Source organism: Peromyscus maniculatus, chromosome 3 (genome assembly GCF_049852395.1).
Source record: "Peromyscus maniculatus bairdii isolate BWxNUB_F1_BW_parent chromosome 3, HU_Pman_BW_mat_3.1, whole genome shotgun sequence".
In the NCBI taxonomy this organism is placed as follows: Eukaryota; Metazoa; Chordata; class Mammalia; order Rodentia; family Cricetidae; genus Peromyscus; species Peromyscus maniculatus.
The window spans coordinates 21,392,721-21,419,278 of record NC_134854.1 but is presented as its reverse complement, the minus strand read 5'-3'; positions in this window follow the sequence as shown (position 1 = coordinate 21,419,278).

The window sequence follows — 26,558 nt, the reverse complement described above, 5'->3', positions numbered from 1 at the left end:
CTCTGCATTTCCTATTTACTCAGGTAATATTTTATTCTTCTCAGGTCTCTGATAGGGTTGAAGAATAGATAGTTATAGTTTTACAGTTTTCTTTATTACCAAATTCAAAAAAGAAACTCACAAAAAATATGTAAAGCTTATAAAGGTTGAGAGACATAAAAGCTCAAGTTGTTTATCTAAGAAAATGTTTTAAGGATTAAAAAGATATTTATTTTGGTAATACAAGTTATGATAGAAATTAGGTTAGGTACAAAACTTTGGACTTACCAAGATAGGATAGATAATAGAATACTTGCTCCAAAGTTTTCAAATACAAATGAACTGGATATTGTGAATGTAATACTCATCTCATAATTGTTCTTTTGTATATAATTTATTGATGTTAGAGAAAGAGCCTTTTTTGGACTAAAAGGAGGATATGTTGGGAAAATATTTTTGTACACTGTGTGAAGATGTATCTCTGTCCTTCCTCATCTGCTTAAGATACCTTCTTATTGGGTTAATAAAGAGTTAAACAGCAAATAGCTAAGGAGAAGAAGATAGGTGGGACTTCCATGGAGAGATAAGTCTGGGAAAGAGTCTGAGGTACAGGATATTCTCCAGCCAGACATAGAGGAAGCTGGACATATGGTATTGCTGAGAGGTAATGAGCCATATGGTAGAATGTAGATTAATATAAATGGGTTAATATAAGTTCTCAGAGCTAATTGAGAACAAACCTAAGCTAAGACCAAGCTGTCATAATTAATAAAAAGTCTCCATGCCATTATTTGGGAGCTGGCAGTCCAAAGAAAGACCAGTTATAGATCCAGCTGCCTCTGGTGTCTCTATCTGCTCAGTATGGGGTTACAAGTGCACATCATCATTCCTGGCTTTTCTACTTGGGTTCTGAGGATTCAACTCATTTCCTTGAAAATGTGAAGTAAGCACTTTATGGCCTGAGCCCTCTCCCTATCTGCCTGATTTTTCTTTTTGTGATAAAGTCTCATCTCATAGGCCAGGATGGCCTGGAACTCCTTGTGTAACATTAGCTGGCCTTGACCTAATGTTAATTCTCCTGCTCCAGCCTCTCAAGTGCTTGGATAACAGGCTTGAGCCATCATGTGTATGTAACCTTACAATTTTATATATATATATATATATATATATATATGTACTTTTTGTGGCATTTCTATTTTATTTTTTCAAGGGGTGTAGAATTTTCCTTTTTGATTTTTTTCAAATGTTGTTAAGAAAAATATGAATTTTGTTTGAGGAAATATTTTTAAAGCCCTTTCATTCTGTATTATTTCTTGTTGATTTTTTTTTGTTTAAATGATGTGCCCATTGATGATAGTGTCGTATTGGTCTCCAATTGTTTTATATTTGAATCTATGATTGCCATAATAAAGAGCTGAATGGCTAATAGCTCTGCAAGAGAAAGGATAGATGGGGCTGGCCAACAGAGAGAATAAATAGGAGAAATCTAGATTCCAGTGAGAAGCAAGAAAAGAAGAAGGAGAGGAGGACACCAGGCACCCCCCGCCCCCGCCCCAGCCATACAGCCAGCCATGGAGTAAGAAGGAAAGAAAGGCATATAAAATAAAGATATGTAAAAAGCCCAGAGGCAAAACATAAAGTGAAAACTGCCTGACACAGTGCAGGGCACCAGCATTTCAGAGCTGTGGGTTGAAAGAAGTTCCTGGTCAAATGCACCTCTGACTGGGCCTGCAAAGTTTAGGCTTGGCTTTCATGACCAGAGAAGCAGGCAGAGCCAGCCACCAAAGCTGTTGAGGAAGTCCTAGTCATGACATTTAGCAGTTTAAAGGCTCACATGGTCAGAAAAGGATAGAGATGTGCAGTAAGACAGATCCAGATAGAAAAAAAAAAAAAAAAACCTCTGAACAAGTTTAAAAATGTGTGTCGACTTAAGAAAGAAAGAAAAAGAATATAGAAAGTTATAAAAAATGAATAGTGTAAAAATATTAAAGTTTCTAAAGAGAGAAGTAAAGTAATATAAAAAGAGTAAGCCATGTAAAGATGAAAAATACACAGGTAGTCTGGATTCTATAGAGTATTGTGTTGATTTTGAATTTTTAGAATGCTGATGAGCTAATGACATCTGCTGAGAGACACAGGACTGAAAGAGGGACTACTGAAATAAATCAGCCTGTATGTTGCTGGGGGGCTTCTCTCCAGGTTCCCCAAGCCCCGCAGTCCCACAATCCACATATAAAATAATCACTCAGATGCTTATATCACTTATAAACTGTATGGCCGTGGCAGGCTTCTTGCTAACTGTTCTTTTATCTTAAATTAACCCATTTTTATAAATCTATACCTTGCCACGTGGCTGGTGGCTTACCAGAGTCTTTACATGCTGCTTCTCCTGGCGGTGGCTGCAGTGTCTCTCCCCTCAGCCTTCCACTTCTCAGAATTCTCCTCTCTCCTTGTTCCACCTACTTCCTGCCTGGCAACCTACTTCCTGCCTGGTCACTGGCCATCAGTGTTTTATTTATATAGAGCAGTATCTACAGCACCTATATATTTTAAGAATACTTTAACTTAAAAATGAAAGTAAAAAATGTATTTGTCAAATGGGAGTCAAAAAATGCTTTGGGGAAGAGGTTATGCTTTTGTTTCCGAGGGAAATGAGAGGCTGTGGATTTTTTCCAGGTTAATATGCATCAGCTTTGATCAGAGGAGACCTTCTGAATCTTGACAGGTGATAGACATCAACAAAGGTTAGAGCTAGTCTTCCCTGGATTTGGACATTATCTCAATTTTCTCAGGGACCCCTGAAGATGCCTTCACCCGCAGACAATAGGAAGCAGTCTAGAGAAAATGGCACCCACATTCCCAAGAGGCTGGGTGGGTGGTTGTTGTTTATTTGGTGGGTTGTGAATGCTATCATTTAGGGGAATATAGGAATTAGAATGCAAAGACAACTATTAATCTAAGACATTTTGCATTGGCATGGATTTTGGTATATTGATACAAATTTAAAGTTATTTTTGTTATACTAGATATATGTTTCTACTCTTGTTTGGGATATTGTGCTTGTGCAGCTCATTTTTAAAATGTAATGTATAATTAAGAACACAGTTGGTAGTTAACTGATAATAATCAAACTTGTAGTCATGTTAGGTATGTTTAAAAGGTTAAACAGGTATGTTTTAGAAAGATAGATGATTTTTCAAATACTTCAAAGATTTTCAAACACTTGAGAATATGGCTTTAAGATGTTTAATAACCTAGGGTTTTTCATGATAATGAGACACATCTGCTCCTGGCAGCACCAATTTACTTCATAAAAGGATGATGGGCATCAAACATCATATGGAGTTTGTTTTCAACGTGGCAAGGCTAGCCATTTGGAAAAGAAACTGCTCTTGCCTTTACTGCTGACAATATGCTGTAAAGACTGCACCAGCAGGACACAAGACAAAGACTATTGAACTTTGTCAGTCAAGGAAGGACAGTCCTTTGAGATACCTGCTTTATAGAAGAGTCTGCCAGATATTCTGCAGGACACATAGGAAAGCGACTGATGAACTTTGCCAAGATAAGGTTGGACAGTCCTTCAAATTTCTTGATTCACTGAAAAGTCTGCCTGATATTCTAGGCCTAGAGGCCAAAGATGGATGTCCCAACATTGCAGAAGAACTTTGGGTGACTTCCCAGCCAACCAAATGTCTCTGTTGTTAGATAATATTATATCCTTTTGGGTCTTTGATGGAGTTAAAGACTAAATAATTAGAGTTATAGTTTTCCTTAGTCATGATAGAAAGTAAATTAGGTATAAACCTTTGGAATCACCAAAATAAGATAGATAATGGAGTATTTCCTCTGAATTTTTAAATCCAAATGGACTGAATATTTGAAACATATTCTTACTTGATAACTATTTTTGTTGTATATAGTTTTACTATGTTAAAGTTAAAGCCTTTCATTTTTATTTAGACAAAAGGGGGAAATGTTAGTTTATGATGTGTTACATTTGTTTATGCTGTGGAATGTTTATCTAATGATGCAAAGCTATGTTACATTCTTTTATGTTACATTTGTTTAACTCTGTAAAGATGTGTTACTTTGCCTGCCTAAAAATACCTGATGGTCTAATAAAGAACTGAATGGCAAATAGCTAGGCAGGAGAAAGGATAAGTGAGGCTATCAGGTGGAGAGAGTAAATAGAAGGAGAAATCTCGTCTTGAATGAAGAGGAGAAGGAGGAGTGAGAAAGGAGAGGAGGACACCAGAGGCCAGCCAAAGAGTAAAAAGGAAAGAAAGATAGATAGAATAAAAAAAGGTTAAAAAGAAACCCAGAGGCAAAGCATAGTTAAATGAGATAATGGATAGTTTACGTTAGGAAAGCTGGCTAGAAACAAGCCAAGCTAAGGCTCAGCACTCATAAGTAAGAATAAGTATCCATGTGTTTATTTGGGAACCAGGTGTCAGGCTCCCAAAGAGAAAGAAGTAAAAAAAAAAAAAAAACAACTTAAGTATGTCTTTTCTGAGGAGATGGAGTTTTTTGTAACTAGCATATGATTGAATCCTGCTTTCCTTAATGCATTTAGCCAGCCTATATATTTAGTTACCAGATTCAGTCTATAGCTAGTAAGTTATTTCTGTTATTTTGCTTTCTGGTTGATTGTATATCTTTTGTTCATTTCTTTCTTGCTCGCTATTTTCATTTCTGGATGTTCTGTACCAGTTAGTTTGGATATCATTCATGTTTTCATGCTGTAACTTATGTTTGTTTCTAGATGCCAGATTACCTGAAGCATTTCTTACAATGACACTTTAGTGGTGATGAATTCCTCCTTTTTTAAATGTCTTGGAAAGACTATTTCTCCTTCATTTCTTTTTTTTTGTGATCATTTATTTACTCTTTGCTGAAGTTCTAGGCTTCAGTGACCATTCTGTCTCTGTGTCCTATGTATCTGAGATATAGTTCCCTGATACCATGCCCAGATTTCCCTTCATTGCTGACAGATCAATTTGTTGGTCAGAGTATTCCTAGCTGGTAGGTTCATTTTACTTTCAGCCATCTGTATTTTGTCATCTGTTTTGTTTTGTATTGTTTTGAAGTTCTGTTTGAGGCTGGCCTAGAGGTTGCTATGTAGATGAGGCTAGCCTCAAATTCAAAATCCTGCTATCTCAGCCTCCTTCCCAACCCCACCAATGCTGGGAGTACAGGTGGGCATCACTATTCCTCGCTGTAGAGAACATTAGACACTCCTGTTCTGAAATGTTTCTACTCTGGAATCTGGTGTTAGTTTAATGGTGATCTTCTTACATGTGACTTGATATTTTCTTTTCTTGCTTTTAGAACACTTCTGGGGGATTTTGGCACCACGGATATAATGTATCATGGAACTGGCTTCATTAAAGTGCATCTAACTGGCTTCTTTTATTCCTTTTTTTAGTAAGTGTGCCAACAGTGGGTTTCTTAGTGATATTTTCATGCATGTGAATCAGTGTGCTTTGCTTACCTTCATGCTTGCCCATGCCCTCTCTTGTCCCCCTGCTGTGGGATGTTCTGTATGTCCTGTGGGAGCCCTTCTTGGGTTCTTTGTGGCGTTACCCAGCAGGTCCGCATAGAGGATGATTAAGACCATGGGCCTTAGTGCAGGTGTCTGAGATGGTCTGCACTTGGCTGTGCTGGGGGATGGTCTGTATGTCAAGTTGTTCTGATTGATCAATAAATAAAACCTGATCGGCTGTGGCTAGGCAGGAAGGATAGGCGGGACTAACAGAGAGGAGAAATAAAAGGACAGGAAGGCAGAAGGATGGACTGCAGCCGCCGCCATGACCAGCAGCATGTGAAGATGCCGGTAAGCCACCAGCCACGTGGCAAGGTATAGATTTATGGAAATGGACTAATTTAAGCTATAAGCACAGTTAGCAAGAAGCCTGCCATGGCCATACAGTTTATAAGTGATATAAGCATCTGAGTGATTATTTTATAAGTGGATTGTGGGACTGCGGGTGACAGAGATTTGTCCTGACTGTGGGCAAGGCAGGAAAACTCTAGCAACATCCCCCCACACCTCTTTCTCTTCTTCTTCCTCCAGGACAGCATTTCTTCTGCTTTCTTATCCCTGAATTATGATTCTGTAATTCACAAAGTCAGTTGTTTATAGATACAGGATTATTTGTGGGTTTTCTGTTCCATGGTCAGCATGTCTGTCTTTGTGCCAGTTCCATGATGACATTATGGCTCTGAAGTTTAATTTAAAGTCACAGGTAGACATGTCTCCAGCATTGCTCTTTTTGTTCCAGATTGCTTTGGATAGTTATGAAATTTTGGCTCTATAAGAATTTTAGGATGTATTTTTTTTCATTTTACCAATAACATCTTTGTATTATGATGGGTGTTACATTTAATCTGTAGATTACATTTAGAAGAATGTGCACTTCGAATATGTCCATATTGGTCCTCTTAGTCCATGAACATGGGAGGTATTCCTCTTACTGTTCATCTTCTTGTGTTTGCTTTGATGTTTTCAGCATATGGATTTGGTAGTTGTTTTGTTTGTTTGTTTATTTTGGAGACATGCTCTCATTATGTAGTAATGACTGTTCTGATACTCAATATGTAGACCAGATTGGCCCTAAACTCATAGAGATCCACCTCCCTGTGACTTTTGAGTGATGGTATTAAAGGCATGTGCCACCATGCCTGGCTACATGTAGGTTTGTTTGTTTGTTTGTTTGTTTGTTTGTTTGTTTGTTATTGTTTTGGTTTTTCAAGACAGGGTTTCTCTGTGTAGCTTTGCACCTTTCCTGGAACTCACTTGGTAGCCCAGGCTGGCCTCTAACTCACAGAGATCCGCCTGCCTCTGCCTCCCGAGTACTGGAATTAAAGGTGTGCACCACTACCACCCGGCTACATTACTATACTTTCAGGGACCATTTCTATAGTTCGTTACATGTAGGTTTTTAAAAATTATTTCTTTTATATTTGAGATTATAATATAATTAAATCCTCTTCCTTCCAAATACCCCCATATATTCCCCCTTGTTCTTCTTCAAATTCATGGCCTCCTTTTCGTTAATTCTGTTATATACATACATATTCCTAAATACATAAATACAACCTGCTCAGTCTATATAATTTCACTTGTATGCATCTTTTCAGAAATGACCACTTGGTATTGGATAATTAATTAGTATGTTCTTCCCTTAGAAAGACTATTTCTCCCACTTTCAGCCTTTCTTAGTTCCCTATATTTCTTTGTGTATATCTGATAAACATTTTTGAGAAGCACAGAATTGTGAAAGACTGTCCTACCTTGTCTTGGCAAAGTTTGGCAGTCACTTTCTTCTGTGTCCTCTTAGTCCAATTTGGACAGTATACTGTCACCAATTGAGGCAAAGGCAGTTTTTTTTTTTCCCAAATGGCTAGCTTTTGCCATAAAGAAAGCAAAGTCCATGTGGAGGTTCTTCGATGTCTATCATCTTCTTTTAAAGTAAATTGGTACTGCCAGGAGCAGACATGTCTCACTGTCATGAAAAGCTTTAGGTTACTAAACACCTTAAGGTCTTTAGTCTTAGAAGTGTTTGAAGACCATCTATCTATCTAAATATATGTGTTTCACCTTGAAAACATATCTAATATGACTATAAATTTAATCATTATAAGTGACTATTAACCTGCATTTCTTAATTATACATTGCATATTTAAATGAGCTACATAAGCACAATACCACAAACAAGAATAGAATCATACTACAGTATAACAAAATTATTTAAATTTGTATCAATAAACCAAAATCCATACCAATGTAAAATATTTTGAAATTAATAGATGTTTTTTGGATTAAAGTAGATTCAATAGCCTACCCTTTTATCTCATCATTTCTATATTATACCCCCCATTTTTTCCTTTAGAAATAGATCTTTGAATTTAACTCCTTTGGCTTTTTTTTCTGACTATGATGAGTAACAACTGGTAACCAACCTCCCCTAAATTACTGACAAACATCCATAACCAATCTTTTGGGAATATGGGCATTTTTTTTCTAGACTGCTTCCTGTTGTCTGGGGGCTCTGGCATCTTTGAAGGACCTTGAGAAATTTTAGAATAATGATTAAGTCTTGGCTGGAGTAGTCTGTGAGGCTGGACCATTTCAGCCAGCAGCCTTGAATCTGTTCTAGATGTAGAACTTTGAGGAAGCTGCAACAGAGACATTTTGACATGCTGAATCACCTGGGCCATTCATTTTTATTGGTGTCTTGTCTCCTTGCTCTGAAAATACATAAACTTTTAAAACTAACATACATATCTGCATTAATACAAGTATAGACTGTGTGTGGTACACAAGTCAGCCAAAAATGATTTTTTGTTCTATGTTTGAGCAGGTAAAACATACATCACATGTTTTATAGTTTTTTCTATGTTTATTTTTTTTATGTCTGTAGCCAAGAATTTCAAGGGGTCTTCCTTTATCAAATCTGACCCATATCAACCTAGAATGAATTCGCAGCTTATCATTTCATGTGGAAATAAAAGCATAACCTTTCCCCCAACATAATACATTTTTGATTTACATTTTGAAGTTAAGACATTTTAAAAATACATAGGTTGATTTAACCCAGTAGCCTTCATAATCCAATATGTCTTAGCAGCTGTCGCTCATTCATCAGTAGTCAAAAAAATTCAAAGATAACACAATAACATGCAGGGTTCACACTCTCTGTGTATTTCTCATTGTTACATGGCTTATTTTTTATTTTGCTTAACTCTTTTTTTAAGGACTTTATTTTATTATTTTTAAACTATTTTTATTCTATGACTGTGTATATCCTACTCCTTTCTTTCCCAAGATAAAATTGTATATTTTTATATAAAATTATATAAAATGTATCTTTTTGAACACATTGCAACCTGTTTACAGGTTTCTTTCATTTGGATGTGTCTTTACTGTGTATCTGTAATCTTTTTTTTTCTGCATGAGCAAAACTTAAACCCTTGTATAACTTAGTTCATGGCATGCTGGTGGCTAGCTCTTCCCCCTTCAGTTCCCTGGGATTCTAGCCTCATGGCAGAGGTATTGGGGAGCCATGCTTACCACTCTAACTCTGAGAAGTTTTTGGAATAATTTGAGAACCACTGATACTATTTCTTCTTTAAAGATCTGATGAAATTCAGGAGTGTTATGTCCAGACCTGGGCTTTTTTAAATTGGGTCTCAGAGTACTGGGATTACAGGTGTACCCTGCCATTCCTGATCTCTTCTTTCTTGTCCATAATTTCATTTACTGAGGGTGTCCCCTCTTTATTTTCATTAGTTTAGCTAAAGTGTTATCATTGTGTTTACCTTTTTAAAGAACCAGCTTCTATTTAATTGATCCTCCATGTTCCTTTAATTTCTGCCATGGTATTTATTATTTCTTTCTTTCTAACTTTGGGTTTAATCTGTTATTACTTATCTAAGATGTTGGGGTATATCCTTAAGTCATTTGAGATCCCTCTGCTTTTGTTAAATATTGGCACAAAAATAAACTTCATCACACATTAATGTAAAGAATAGTAAAACATTTCTTCTTTCTTTAAAGATTTTCATAAGAATAGGTTTTACCCACAAAGACTTATTATTGCCTTTAAGTAAACTGCAAAATGTTTTGTTTATATGTGTGTGGTGGCCTGAAGTTGGTGCTGTGTGGCTTCTTCAACCATTCTTCACATTATTGTTTGAGACAGGGCCTCTCACTAAACATGGAACTTATTGACTTGGCTATGAAGAATGGTCAGGGAGCCCTAGGGAGCCTCCTGCCTCCATCTCTCTACAACGGGGAATGTAGATGGCACACTACTGTGCCTGGTTTCTTATGTGGGTGCTAGAGATCCAAACTCAGGTTCTCTTGTTTATGTGGTTAGTACTTTCCAAGATGAAGCATCTCCCATCTCCTGTAAATGTAGTTTGTTGAGAGCACCAATTTAAAGTATTAAAGATCAAGTAAAAAAAATGCTACAAAAGAGATTTTGTAAGGACTGAATATAGTGTTTTATCTATGCCTAAAAAAGGAGAGAGAGAGCACTTTAGAAAGTAGTGATAGACTGGGACCTTATGCCAGTAGTGGAATAGCACCTAAACGCAGCACAATACACCCTGGGTTCAATTCCCCACAGCACCATCAAAACAACTGAAAAAAAAAAAAAAAAGCCATCCAAGTACTTCATGCATAGCTTTCAGTGATAGTAGGAAGTGGTATGCTTAATGTGTATTTATTGACGTAAGTATAGCCATGCCAAGGACCCCAATGCCTCAGACCCATGGGAATGATAAAACCTTCCACAGCTTAGATTCAGATGGATGGCAAAGCCTTCCTCCAGTCCAAGGCCATGTTACAAATAATTGACCTTTAGGTAACACACTACCTTTAGGTAAACCACAACTTCCTCCACCAAGATGACCCCAACCTAAAACTGCTCCTCTATGGAGACCTCCTACTAAGATTAGAATGTACCTCCCACTAGTTCAGCTACAAACAATAAACCTGCCTTCTGTCTCAGAGGTATATAATAAACTGGTTGAGTTTCCAGCGTGCTGGCTCCTCCATCAAACTACATTGTCCATCCAATCTCAGCTTTTCTGTGTGTGTGTGTGTGTCTGTGTGTGTGTCTGTGTCTGTGTCTGTGTGTGTCTGTGGTGGTAATCTAATTGCAGCCGCTATGACCAGAGACGCTGCAGCCGCTGCCATGACCAGCAGCATGTGAAGACGCTGATAAGCCACCAGCCACGTGGCGAGGTATAGATTTGTAGAAATGGATTACTTTAAGGAATAGATTTATGGAAATGGTTAATTTAAGATAAAAGGAAATGGTTAATTTAAGATAAAGGAACAGTTAGCAAGAAGCCTGCCACGGCCATACGGTTTGAAAGCAATATAAGTGTCTGTGTTTACTTGGTTGGGTCTGAGCGGCTGTGGGACTGGCGGGTGACAGAGGTTTGTCCTGACTGTGGGCAAGGCAGGAAAACTCTAGCAACATGTGTCTGTGTGTGTATGTATGTATGTATGTATGTGGTGTGTGTGTGTGTGTGTGTGTGTGTGTGTGTGTGTGTGTGTGTGTGTGTGTAGTTTCTTCATTACCTATCATTCCAGTTGTGGTCAAAGTCACCCCCACCAACCTCCCCAAACTGCTTCCTTTTCATTAACACCACATCTGTATTCCATAACCTACAATTAAAACAAAACCCATAGAAAGATCATGCTGGACATTTACCATACAGAGTAGAGCTAGTGAAACAGAGACTTGAGATCTTAGGTACGTCAGAACAAACATCATGGTAAGTAATAAAATTTTCATCTCTCTTCTAGTCCATGTTTATGCAGTGAGAGGTCTGAACTAATGACCTGTTCTCTGGGTCTTCATTAGCAGTCTATGTGATCTTAGTGGGCTATGCCTTTTCACTCCCCCCCTTGTTGCAGGCAAGGCCAGCTGGTCCTCCAAAGAATTTCCAAGGCATGCTGAAAGGTCTGCTTTAGTAAATTATTAAGGCCTCAAGGCCTAACAATTCTACGGAAAGGTCATTTGTGCCAAACGATGTCTTAATGGCATGATTGTACTTGATTGGAGTTAGAGAAAAGGAAGTAGACTGACATTTCTGAATGTGCTTTTGAATACAACACTGACTGTGTAATTGCCTGTCACATTCCTTTTTAGATGAATAAGAGAAATAAATTATCGGTGTTCAATAGACTCTCTTTTGAAAATAATTTAATTTAATCATTGTTGTATGATGCTCCTCCAAGTTAATCAACAGTATCTTTTCAGTTACATTCATGTACATATGGAATAGTGAAACAATAGATCCCTAGTTACCATCAAGTGAAGTTTCCTACTTTTAATAGAATTTATTCAGACTTTGTACAAAGTGTATTTGCAAAAAAGATCATTGACTCCAGATGACCAGTATTAAAGGTGCCGGTGTCAGCAGGACCTCTCTGGGATTCTTGGTGGGCTTCACATCAAGGAATTAAATTGAATTCATCAAGGGACTGATTTTTTTTTTTTGCTCATATCTTATCTTCCCAACCAGAATCTAGAATACTATACTCATTCATATCTCCTATGGTATATCCCTGGTTCTTCATGTTCTAGAGAGCGATAATGTAAAAGTATATGATGCATGCACAAATACAAACTATTTCTTTTTCCCCATCTCTAGCCATGTTCAGCCCTGCTTCCTTCAGTTCCCAATTTTCTCAGCAGTACTGTAGAATCTAGTTATAAAAGGGAATCATAAGCAGAAAAAAAAAACTAACCTATCTAAATACACAACATCGCAGGCAATGCTATGAGAATATAACGTGTACTAAGTCAGGTGTTGCTAAACTAAGCACAGAATACATTTTTTTCTTATTATACTTTATAGTAACATCACTTTGATTGCCATAATTATTGAGTTTAATTTCTGAATCATTGGTCTACTGGCAAAATATGAGTTCCAAAAGTGATTCTCATACAAATAATGAATAAATACTTGTGGCATCTATACATGGTGATATACACATATCACCCATATCAGCCCAGCATATGAGAGGCTGAGAAAAGAGGATCATGACGCAAGGCCAGCCTGAGCTAAATATTGTTTCAAGGTAGACTGGATATATAATGTGATCTTATTTCAAACAGAAAATTGAAAAGCAAACAAAAATTTTCATATGTACATTAAGTCATTAATTGGAGAAATGGCAAGATGGTAAAACATGTTTAAAGATTATTTAAGAAATGTTATCAACACATTGGACAAGGTGACATTTGCTTGTAATAACAGAGCTTAAGAGGTTGGGGCAAGGAAGGCAATGGAAGTTCAAGGCCAGACTGGGTTACACAGCAAGACCTTATCAGACAGACAGACAGACAGAGACAGACAGAGAGGGACAGAGACAGAGAGAAAGGGAATAGATAAATAAATGAAAGAAACTTACAGGTGTTTGGGGAGCCAGGAGATGGAGAGTATGGTGTTAAACGTAAATTAGGTAAGGTTTCACAGGACAATGAAATCATGTTCTCTGTGATTCTAGTTTCTATCAGATAGAGATATTAGGAAATATTAACAAGGTGGATCATAACTGTCATTCCAGTAACTTCCATGGCTAAAGAGGATTGTTGGAGCCCAGGAGGCTGAAGTCAGCCTCAACAGAAAAAAAGTAATAATGAGAGGAGGAGAAAGAATAAAATTAATCAAGGTGTGTGTGTGTGTGTGTGTGTGTGTGTGTGTGTGAGAGAGAGAGAGAGAGAGAGAGAGAGAGAGAGAGAGAATATAACATGTCACTCATACTCTCTGGCCTCTAGTCAAACAGTAAAATGGGGTAAATCCTCAATGGCCTACATAACACTGAAATATCTGGCTGCTTTGTTTACCATCTCCAAGTTTTAGCAACTTTTCTTTTTACAGTTTTGGAACTTGAATCAAGGACTTTCTGTATGATATGCAAGCTCTCTACTGCTAAGGTTTATTCTCAGCCTTCTTTTTATTTTTTATTTCAAGACAGTCTCACCAAGTTGCCCAGGTTAGCCTTGAATTTATAATTCCCCCAAATTAGCCTCCGTAGCTGGGACTGTTTATTAACACTAATATATCCTATTATAAGTAACAGAATACCATGGAAAATAATACCTGTGAAAGCTAAGGCATGAGGAACATAACTTGAATGCCAGCCTATATACACAGAGACCCTTTGTCTCAGAAACAAAACAAAACAAAAAATAACAAGACAACAGCAAAATAAAAACCCAGAGGAAAGAAATGTGAGCCTCAAGAGGATGGATCTTTTTTTTAAACCCATCAACATGGTTCTGTTACTGACCTGATATTAATAGCGTAGACAACATGCTGCCATTTCCTTAAACAGCTGTCTGATGAGAGTCTTCATGGCGGATTGTCAATGGCTTCATTTTTGCTCTACTCACATATATGGCAAAGGATGTTTCGGGGTCTCTACTCCTTCAGACAAAAACACAAATGTCATCATGGGTTCTTCATCCTCATGTCATCATCTAAACCTAAGCACCTATAAAAAGGTCTACCTTGTCACATGATCCTGTTAGGAGTTAGGCTTCTACTTAGAGAAGCACAGTATGTCTGGGCAGACATTTTAAACACAACCCTCTGTACTGGGACAAAGAATGGGAATAAAGGGGCCATAGACATCCCTCTATAAGTTTTCCAAGATGACTAATAATGAAAAAATATATATATACTGTCAGCAATCAAGATTAGCAAGCCAGTATGAGATGTTTCAATGAGATTTCCATTTGGTTTATGACCCTGGAATTACATATTTTTTTGTTAATTGTTCCAACTTATTCTGCATCAAGTAGGTTCTAGATTTTACTTTGAAAATCACAGATTTTGATAATCTGTGAGGTTATTTAAATACCTAAAATGCTGATTAGGAAACTGAAGAATTCATTAGAAGTCCATTGTATTGTCTTTGTGTAAGCATATATTGTGAACAAAAAACACTGTTGGTGACTTAAAAATTTGAGGAAGAATTAGACATGATGTTTAGCATTACAGAAAAAAGACACAAAGACAGAAAGACGAGAGAAAGGAAGAAAGGAAGGAAGGAAGGAAAGAAGGAAGGAAGGAAGGAAGGAAGGAAGGAAGGAAGGAAGGAAGGAAGGAAGGAAGGAAGGAAGGAAGCGGGGGAGAAGAGAATTTGAGAAGTTCTTATATTCTTTTGCTTGGTAAAATAAATGTATTTTGTCCTAGGAAGGATAGATATTAAAGTTAATAGGTCCTCATTTTCACATTTCATCTTCTTTTTTTTTTCTTATTTATTTATATTTTCCCTGGGACACTAAAAAGGCAATTTTGTCTAATTCTACATGATCAGCATCATTGGTAAATATTTATGTGTACCTATATATACCAGTTATTATTTCTTCCTTGTGTTTTCAATTCAATTTTATGAGGTGGTCTAGGCCACAGTGTAAGTTGTGCAGCTCAAATTGCTTCTAATTAGAGTATCAGCCACATTCGCTTTTTAATAGTGCCCTTGGGCTATTTGGTTCCATTAGTGTTTTTAAAAAATGGGCCAACATAGAGAAAGAAGTCAGACTATGTTATGTCTATGGTTTTGTACAGTCCAATGAGAAGGGCTTTCTCATTTTATTTCTTTCTACTTTTGCTTTGGCATGTGCCCATCGATAATAATTTGCAAGACCCATCTTTTGGATCAATACAGCAATATATACTTAGTGATCACTCTTTCTTCCAACCTGCTTCTTAATATTAGAAGAAATGGTTTCTTGGAGTGGTGGACGTCTCTGTTGTCAAAAGCTGTTGGCCAACTTCCAGGTCAAGGCCTATTAAAGGAAGCTTCTGAGAAGCCAATGAATTTAAATACCCTGGAGTTAAATTAAAGAGCTCTATTCAAGTAGACATCAGCAAAGGTGGTAGTCTTTCCATGAGCCCATTAACAATTCATGAATCCTCAGGAAATGCTGATGAGTTAATTCAATCACCATAGTTAAAACAAATGTTACTTAGATTCTGCTAGTTTTTCTTCTTCATCTACAAAATTTAATTTGCTTTTTTAAAAGTCATTAAGAAAGAAAGAGGGTTTTGGAATTACACTAGGCTAGTTCGTGCCCCAGGCTCACTCCTTATTAATAGTGTTAGCATGATTATATAACCTCTCTGTGATTCAATTTTGCTTGATTTCCACAAAGTAAGGAAAAGAGAAGCCTAGCTCATGGAAGTATTATAAGAATTGATACAAAGCTAATATGAGAGCCAATATCACATTCTTAACTCAGTTTCCAGTCTATGCATTGCTCTTAATAAAGGTTGGCTATTAATTAGTGGCAGGCCACTGAGTGATGACGGTGAATGTACATGCCTTCCTCCTTTACTCTTTCCTTATCCTCTTCATTGTTTCTCCTTAAATTGTGGTAGAACTCCCCTACCTTCTGCCTCTCACTGACTCCTTCCATAGCCATCTCTTCTAACATGCCCATACAACTCTTGAAGTCACTGGTTCATGGGGCATGAAGTAGCTGAAGCATAAAGTACCAGATTAACGTATATAGTGGTTGTTTCTAACTCCTGTTTTTTTTTTTTAACAGAAAGTATATTCCCACAGTGGGAACAAGGTAAGGCAGGGATTCTTCAGCTGTTCCACTCAAGACTTTTTCTGTGACTCCAGGAATACAGTTATATAAGAACCATATAGGAATCCAACATTCACTGATCATAAATCACAATGTTTGTTTGTTTTTGAGACAGGCTCTATCTTGCTGTGTATCCCTGTATAACCTGGCTCAGTATGTAATAAAACTGGCCTTGAACTCATGGCAATAATCCAATCTCAACCTTAGGACCACTGGTGTTCCAGGAATGTTCCACCATGCCTAGCCTAAGGAACTTATTTTAAAAGGCAATGGATAGCCCAGACCTCACTATGTACTTGGACTTATGGCAGTTCTCCTCAGACTCCTGACTTTTGGGATTACAAGAGTGTGCCACCATGCCTAGTCTAAGAAATTGTTTTAAAATAATTTTCTGGAGTTTGTATAAATTTTACCATTTATTGCAGATTAAATTAAATTTGCATACAAATGAAGTGAGTGGAATGGGAGGATAAAATGGCAAGGGGGCAAGGGAAGGATTATGTGGAGGAACTATTAACACTAAGGGCCATTTGAGGGGTCGTATGGCAACCTACTACAGTAGAAGCTTCTTAAAATATATACGTATATGAAAGAAATCTAAATAGAATCACCAACTAATGAAGGAGACAATAATCCAACTAAACATCTTTCACCACCAAATGAGACATCCAGTGCCAGGAATGAGGTACATCTAATTGAATCGTTGGCCAAAGGAGCCCCGGGGACACCCTCAACAACTCAGGCTATTGCCAAGGATACTTGTTGCTCTCCACCAACTGATGGTAAGAGCCTATTGCTGAAGACAACACTCAGATAACTCACTGGACACAGGGAAGTTGAGTTGATGCCTACTACAGCCTTCTTCACCCCTACTGAATTACTGAATGGTGTTCATCATACTGGAAGGTGCTCTGCATGCTGCCATAGGAGAAAGATGAACACCAACCCAGCAACAAGCCCTAAATTCTACAATGGTGACCTGCCTACATGATGTGCTGTTGCAATAGAGGCACAAACATTGAGGGAGCAATCTCTGTTTGGAATTAAGGCCCACTCCATGAGATGGAACCCATGCCTGGCACTGCTTTGAGTGAGCGAGAACATGAGATTGAATAGGTCATGGGCCAAGGGGAAAACCAAATACTATCATTCTGTTAAAGGAACCCAGCAATAAAATGACTCCTAACAACATTCTGCTATGTCCATCATAGATCAGTGTCTCACTCAACATCATCAGAGAAGTTCCGTCTTTCAATAGACAAGAACTAACACAGAGATCCACAATGGGACAAATGTGCAGAGAGTGAGAGACCTTCAAACACTCAGTCCTAAATTGGATGTCTTCATCCAATCCCTCCCAGCAGGACCCAAGGAACTATGTAGAGGAGGAGGCAGAAAGATTGTGAGATGTCAGTGGCCATGTCATAGGAGCTGCAGTCAGCAATGGCGCTTATAGAATAGAGCCCACCAGATAGCAAAGCTCTTCTGGGTACATCTGGGAGGAGCACAGCCCAGGGCATTGCCTCCAGAAGGGCCCTTATTTCTGCTTGCTTCCTCCTGCTTGCTGCTGCTGTGTTCCTGCTGTATGTGGCATGGTGTGAACACTATGTGGAGGGATCCCACCGTATCAAGTATAGTGTGATCGCTTCATGAGAAGCTTCCACTCAGTGGGCAGTTTACTTGCAGATCATAATGAAGATGATTTTTGTAAGAGCAATGATGCTTAGTTGAATCAGTGATTTAATTGAAATTTCTGAGTCAGCCTAAAAGATCCAAGTGGCTAAGACAGTTAGTGAAGATGATTAGGGAAATGGTTTAGATTATCCTACCAATTGCTCCAATAAGAAATACCAAAAAAGGCAAAAATAGGCTAAAAGTCACATTTCCCTTTGTTAGACGTGAGATTTTCAGAGGCTTGAAAATAAGAACAAGGGAGCTTCATGCATTATAGACCCATGAATTCTGCTTGTGGAAAAACGGGCTGATGATCCAAGAAAGCAATTACGTCCCTACACCAGGATTAGGCCTGAGTTTCTTGGTCATGTAGCTTATAGAATTTATTAGGCTTCAGTATGCACCTTGAAAAGGCAAAGTTATGAAAGAAAATTAAATGACCCTATTTTGTGTAAAGAAAAATAGAAGGTTAGTTAGACCACTTGAGTAAAGTTTTGCAGAGTAGAAATAGGATTGGAATCTGTTGCACAGACAGCTGCCTGCCAGTGCAAAAGGAACTGGCTGAAATATACTCAGCTTGCTTAAAACTTTGTTAATCAATTACGAAAGGATGATTGCTTTGGGATGAAGATGCTATGGTGGGGAAATTAATACAAAGAAAAATATTTAACTACTTGTGGGCTTCTAAGAAAAATCATACTGTGATTTCCTGTGTAAAGAAGGAATTTAATTTGTTTTTGCAAAATATGTAACTTGTGGTTGTGAGGTAATCTCTTTTGCATAGAAATTTTTGTCTTAGGTGGTATAAAAGGGATAAAAGAAAATAAAAAGAGAAGGAGGAGAAAAAGAAGAAGAGGAGGAGGGGGAGGAGGTAGAGAAGGAGAAGAAGGAAGAGAAGGAGGAGGAGGAGGAGGAGGAGGAGGAGGAGGAGGAGGAGGAGGAGAAAAATGGAGAATTAAGCTTTGCCTCCTCAGGTAAATCTCTTGTGTGTATGTATTCTCCTGACTCCATTCCTCCTCTCCAGTTTCTCTGACCTGCTGAAGCTTGTTCTCTCTACAGTAAGAGCCAAATGAGATGGAGGACACCGAGGAAACAGGGTCTTCCAGGTACAACAGGCCTGATGTACATCTGACCACACAGAGACTGTGGCAGCCGGCACAGGACCTGCACAGATCCAAGCCAGGCGGTGTCCCAGATCTGAGACAGGGAAGTGGACCCAAGCGCCCATCCCTAACTAAGAAGCTCTATCCAACTGACAACTTTTTGGGAAGAAAAAGATAGTTTTCTCCAATGGAATAGACCACTCTTAGGGACAGGCCCAGGCCCAGCAGTAGTTGGCTAATGCAAGACAAACTCAGTGGTACTTTTGAGGGTTGTTTGTTTATCTTATTGGTTTCTTGCTTGTATATTATGGTTTCTGATTTTTTTTTTTTTTTTTTTTTTTTTTTTTGGTTTTTTGAGACAGGGTTTCTCTGTGTAGCTTTGCGCCTTTCCTGGAACTCACTTGGTAGCCCAGGCTGGCCTCGAACTCACAGAGATCCGCCTGCCTCTGCCTCCCAAGTGCTGGGATTAAAGGTGTGCGCCACCACCGCCCGGCTTGATTTTGTGTTTTTATAGGTTGTGTGTGTGTGTGTGTGTGTGTGTGTGTGTGTGTTTCTTGTCCTTTTTCTTTTTTTTTTTTTCTGGGTTATTTATTTTTTTATTTGCCTGTTTGTTTTCTAAAGGATGAGAGAAAGAAGATGTGGAGTTTAATAGGAGGCAAGGCAGGGAGTATGAGGAAGAGATGAGAGAGGAGAAACCATGATCAGAATATACTGCATGAAAAAAAAAAGTTCTACTAATTAAAAAATAAACTACTGGGCAAAACCAGAAAAAAAATTCTGGAACTTCTATAATTTTACTATTTATTAAAGATAAAATAAATCTGTTATAAACAAGATGAATGTGCTTGTTTAGTTTTACACATAGAATTAAATCTTGACAGAATATTTGATACTGAAGAATGGACATCTTCAATGTGTTTCAGAATTTATGCGTATTTTATAGTCATCAATGCTGAGAACACAGTTTCCATAAATATATAGTATACAACAACAGAAGTGTGTTTAGGGCCATTTCAGAAATTGTTGCAAATTCTGCCCTAATCTCAAGTTAAAACTCATTTAGTAGTAGTAGTTGTTATTGTTGTTTTTAAGTGAAACTCAAATGAGCAGCTCAAATAGTGATTTAAAACTCAAACCGTAGGAAAATATTCCACGTTTCTGTTTTCCATAATTAAGCCATTATGTTTCTATAAGAGCAGAAAACTGTGTATCACGAAAACGCTGAAATTCCCAACTCTGAACTCAAGTGTTGCAGGCAGCAACGGTTGAGACTGTTGATGCCGCACGGTGGGGTGGAGTCCACAGGGCAGAGCTGTGTGTTCAGAACACGGCCGAGGTGGAGTCCTGGGATGCAGCTTGGGCCAGGCCAGGGCTGCCATAAGCAGCCTAGGCTCATTGCTGTTCAACTTGGAGTGTGCTTTTGGTGACTGTATGTTCAGAAACCTGCGACTCCTGTCGCATTGTTAGGGACTCCTACATTCCACTATGCAAGCCCCATGCAGTTGTGACTCACAGCTTCAAAACTGTGAGCAACAGTTACCTGATTAGTGTGAGGTTTGAAGCTGTTTACAAATATGTGTTGGGAAGTCTTTGAAGATTTGTCATGTGCACTGATATTATATGTATTATATATATAGTCTATGAAAGTAGTAAACCACACCTTGGGGCGAGGGATATTTGAAAACCCTGAGTTTTTCCAAAGTCCAACTGAATGGGTAAAAACCCAGCCTGTTTTCAATTAGGCCTTTCCCTTTCCGTCTTCAGTAGTTGTTTAGCCCACCGAGAAGTTAAGCCAAGGGGCCTCTTAGGCTGAGAGCCACAGTGCTTAGATGTTTTCAAGTGAAAGATTAAGCTCTCAGGGTCCTCGAGAAGGAAGTTTCAATTGAACAAAGATTTATGTTTCACAGAGACAAAGAAATGATGTGAGCTTCCTCAAGCCCGGAGGCAGTTGGGAGCATGGTTGACAATTAGAACTTAGTAATGAGGATTTACAGCTTCTTTTTTCTTTCCTTAAGTACAGGGCAGTCCTCATTCTAACGTCTGGCACTTTTAAAGTTTCTGCAAGCACCTTGGGATGAATAGGCTTTGGGATTGGCAAGAACAGATAGCCTACTTCTGAGGTTCCTTCCAGGGTAACTTTTCTTTTAAAGACTCTACAGGAAGGCAAGAGTGTTGCTTTGAATTGTTCTGTGTTGAGTGGGAGCCTCAGTGACAACATTAAGAGATTAGACTACCATCTAATCACACTATTTTGGATTTGGGGAGAAGAATGCAAACTGGGCCCAAATTAAACAATCTGTGCTCTGGGGGTAGTAGACTTAATGTGGGATGCCTTTGCAGTATTTTTAGACTGTGTTCCATGAGGCCTTTAGATGTTCACATTCTTTGTAAGGAAATAGTTTCAGGGACCAGTTCATGCTGGGGGAAAAGGTTCAGGGTCACCTGAACTGGACCTTGAATATCAGCATTGAATCATGCCATCTTTGGGGCACTCATGGGAAACTCTGCAGGGGCACTTGAAAAACAGTCTTTCCTAGGAGGCTGAGTGGTTGGTCAATAGCTCAAGTAATCATGAGTAAAGAGAACCTACCCACATAATCCCATTGACCTCCCTGTGAGTGAAAGTGTACATGGCCTCTGATCACTGCATATCCATTCCAAATTTGGTAGAATCTTCAGAAAGTGTAAGTAAAAAAATTTTTAATTATTTTTTTTCCAAGACAGGGTTTCTGTGTAGCTCTGGCTGTTCTAGAAACTTGCTCTGTAGGCCAGGCTGGCCTTGAATTTAGAGATCCGCCTGCCTCTGCCTCCCTAAGTGCTGGAATTAAAGGTGTGTGCCACCACTGCCTGGCAAAACTTGTCATTTTTCAATCATCCTGTTGTCCAGAGAACAAGGATTCTTTATTGTGCGTGTCCAGGATATATCCATACAGTGTACAATGAAGTCACGATTGTGTGGGGTTGGATTCAAGTATTTGCCATTTTAAAAGCTTCTCAGATGATTCCAGTGAATTGAAGTGTGAAGTCAGTGTACTCCAGCCTCAGAGTGGAATTACAGGGGAGAATTCACACATCACCATTCCCTGGAGACATGCTGCCAGAGAGTCTTGTTTTCTTGTCCTGCAGTAGGGAAGCAACTTTTATAAACCTTACAGAAGTCATACATTGTATAGCCATGAATGAAGTAATTGGAAACAGAGAAAAAAAAAGGAGAAATATCAAACCTACAGTCTCAGAACAGAAGAGAAGCTAATTTGATGTCGAATGATCCAACTTAGACACTGTAATAGAGAAGCACAAACATTTCAGGTGCCCTAATTCTGAATCTACAGTCATTTCCTCTCTAAATTATCCTAGGCTTCAGAGAAGCCACAGCAATTTGGACTACTATCAACACCACATGTGTTTTTGTTTTTTTGTTTGTTTGTTTGTTTGTTTGTTTTTGGTTTTTCGAGACAGGGTTTCTCTGTGTAGCTTTGTGCCTTTCCTGGAACTCACTTGGTAGCCCAGGCTGGCCTTGAACTCACAGAGATCCGCCTGGCTCTGCCTCCCGAGTGCTGGGATTAAAGGCGTGCGCCACCACCGCCCGGCTACCACATGTGTTTTAAAGGATAATAAGAGATACTAGAAAAATTTCATTGGTTTCCAGGATATATGGTTGGCTGAGAATAATGTATAGTTCCTCCTGCCCCTGAATGTGCAGGATATAAGAATTTACCAGGATCAGTAGTCTATATTTTTGATACTCAGTGTATGGCCTAGCACAAGAAGAATTTGGTTATAGATACAGAGAACTAGACAATTAATAAGATCTCAAAATGTATATCTACTGTAAAAATTGGAACACATTAAATGATATTGTACATCTAATATCTGAATCTGACCCATATTTAGTTATTTAATTTAATATTTTGCTTTCTGTCTCCTAGAAGAAGGCCAGTGAATCCTGTTATTATAGTGCACACTGTCCCCACATGAATTCTCATGTGAAGAGTTGGCTGGAGCAACTAAAGGGACAGAGAACTGCAGGACTTCTGGATAAGATGGAGGGAGGGCTGCCTCTGTAAGAGTGATGAAGGAGAAAGAGAGCAAGAAAACTGGAATTGGGCATAGTGGCATATAATCCCTGTAGCCTCGAATCCTAGTACTTGAAGGCCATCCTCAGCTAAATAACAAGTTTGAAGCCAACCTGGGCTCCTATCTCAATCAATCAATTATTCAACACTATTCCAAAGAGAGAAATAATGGAGAAGCTTCAGAAACCCATGAAAGAAGTGCGAGAGTTCTGGAAAAGACCAGATGCAGACATGCAGTTCAGAGAGAAGCAAGCCAAGTGTAGCCTCAGCCTTGCAGTTCGGAAGAAGGAGAGCAAACAGCAGCTCCCAAATTTCTCTCTTCCAGCAGATAAGATTCGAGTCCTACCCTAAGGGAAAAAAGGCCACAGCCCTTGAGGATCAAAGGAGGAACAATATTGTGATGTGTTGTGTGACTGGAGGGTTGCAGCTGGGTACCACCTTCACAGATGACCTATTATCGAAACTGAGCTACCCTGGGAGTCTGAGATCAGGGAACATCCACAGGTCAGGGAGCCTTAAATTGGCCTGTCCTTAAGAGGTGGGTGACCCAGATAGGCAACTATAGAGAGTAGGCAGTCCAGATACAGCTGGACCAAAGGGTCCGGGCAGCATGAGGCTGATTCAGACTGGGTTGTGCTTTGGACAAGATACAGTCCTGCTTTGGGTGGCCAAGAACAGAGCTCACCAACTAAGAACTACCCTGGAACTGGACAGCTCTGAGCTTTAGGCCAGAGGGTAGATAAAATCCTAGTGCCTCCTACTTGTCATTTGCTGCTAGAAGCCTAAGAACTTGGAATTTCCAGGAGTACATGATACCAACACCTGTCTCCATCCAGCAGGGAAACTGATACTCAAGGAAGCCTTGAAGGGACAAAAATCACACTTTCCTCACTTACTGACCTCAGTGCTCCAGGTCATCTCCACATTCCCAATGCCCTTGAGAAACACCTCCCTCATAAAACAGCCATGCTAGAGGGAATGATCTGAGACTCTCAGGAAGGAGAGACTCCGTCTAGCTACACGAAGCAGTCGGGTGTGGTCAAAAGAGATCCCTGGTATGTCAAGAAGGAAAATCACCACTGCTATCCCAGGACTGATTGACAGCCATCGAATACATACTCAACAACACAACACCATAAGCCAAGCAAAAGATGGGTCCCCTAGGTCAGCTGACTTCATCCAGTGCAGGTACTAACAGGCAGTCTCTGGTGTTCAGGGTCCCAGAACGAAGGTGCTCCAACACTTATTTTTCTTTACTTTCTTTGAGGGATATCTTCTCGGTTTTGTAAATTTGGTTTTTGTTTTCTTAGCTTATATCAAACGTACATAGTAATGGGCTTTGTTATTACATCACCATACATTCTTACAATGTATTTAATCATATTCACCTCCGTAATTATCTCTATTATCCCCCTCTTCATCTCATTCCTGATGACCCCTTTCCTCTTTCTTACTAATCTCCCTTCTATTTTTATGTCTTCATGCCTATGGTGTGTGTGTGTGTGTGTGTGTGTGTGTGTGTGTGTGTGTGTGTGTTTCATCCGGTTTCCTCACAGGAGTGTGGACTAGAGGTTATTTGCAGAAGCATGGGTACCATATCAGTGACCTTCAAACACAGGAGACATTTAGAACCCCAAATAGAAATGATTGGATAAAACCCTCTAACAATATATTATAATTAATCCATTAAAAAAAAACACAAAACAAAGAAAAAAAACGTTAAAATCCATAAAGGAAAAAAGCCAAGCAACCTACAAAAGCTGAGACATGAAGAAAACATCTGACCTCCTGTCAGCAACACCCAATGCCAAGAAAGCACAGAATGCTGGATTTCAAGTCTTGAAGTCAATAGCTAAGTAAGAGTACTATTTGGCAGTGCTTTCAGAATTGACAGAGAAATAACATCTCACAACAAGCACAGTATAAAGCAGTTTATGAGCATGGAGCTGGTGTTGCAGATGATACCTAAAGAATACTATACATAGAAGGGGAATGAAGAGTTTCAATCACAACAGCAAAAAAATAATAATAATAATCCCCTTGATGTAAAAATCTCACATGAACAACATAATAGTGAGGACAGGAAAACAAGAACAACTGAAGTACAAAAGCAGTAGTCAGCAAAAGATATTAACTATCGGAGCAGAACCTATAAAATTATAAAATTTGTAAATTACTAAATTATAAAAGAACAATATATAGAATCAACCAAAGAGATGGTTCTTTGAAAATAAAATAAAATTGACAATCCCCAGCCAAACTCATTTTTAAAAAAGAGAGAAGATCCAAATTAATAAAATCAAGGATGAAAACAGATTACTACAATACAGGGATCCAGCCCCAACCTGCCAAAGGGGTCTTGGAGGGGAGAGTGAGGAATTGAGAAATAATAGGAAGAAATATAGATGTAGACAGAGAGAAAGACAGAGATGTAGGATAGCTTTGGGAGGGCTCCGGGTCAGTACCCAGCCACCTCAAGTTTGTTCATGATGGGCTTTTTATACATCAGCAAGGGGAAGGGCAAAAGACCCTTTCAAGATCAATGTACAAAATATGAACAAGTGTAGACCCTGCAAAATACCTAGTAACCCTTTGGCCAAATCATCCCATTATGCAGCCCTGCTGGGCAAAGCAAGTTCAGACTTTCTGACCTTGAGTAAGGCAGTGCGCACTAGGGAGCCTCCATGGGCCCCCACACTACAGATGCAGAGAATTATTACAGAATACTTTCAACATTTATATTACAAAAAGTATAAAACCCAGAAGAAATGAATAAATTACTAGACACCTACGACTGACCAAACATAAATTAAGATCTAAGGGACTTAAACAGGTCCACAGCCATCAACAATGTGGAGCAATCACAAAATGCCTCCTAAAGAAGGAAGTCCATGCCCAGAGAAAGACTCCCTGCCAAAGTTTACTAAAGCTCTGCAGAAGAGTGAACACCAGTTCCTCAAACTGTTCCATAAAACAGAAGGGAAGGAACACTACCACACTCATTCTACAAGGCCAAATAATGATAAAAGAGGGGAAAACCAAACCAAAATAAAACAGATCAATTTCCCCAATGAACATAGATGCAAATTTTTCCAGTGAAATTCTTGCCATCAAATTCAGAAACATATTAAAAAGGGTGCACACCATGACTAAGTTGGTTCCATTCCAGGAGTGTTAGATTGGTTCAAATACACAAATCAATAACTATAATTAAGCACATAAATAGACTAAAGGACAGAAATCACATCATCATTTCAAACAACACACACACCAAAAAAGATCTTTGGCAAAGGTTAAAACTTCTTCCTGATAAAAGCCTTGAAAAAACTAGAATCAAAAGAAACATCTCAGCATAATAAAGGCTGTGTGAGACAGTTAGAGCTCGCATTATTCTAAGTGGAGGAAAACGGAAGAGTACTCCCCCTAAGATTTCCTACACTGGAAATCTTAGCTAGAGTGATAAGACAAGAGAAAAAATAAACGTGAAACAAACAAGAAATGAAGATACCAAAGTGTCCCTGTTTACAGATGACAAAGGACCTCAAAGGGCCTTAAAGATTCCACTAGAAAACTCATAGCCCTTAAAAACACT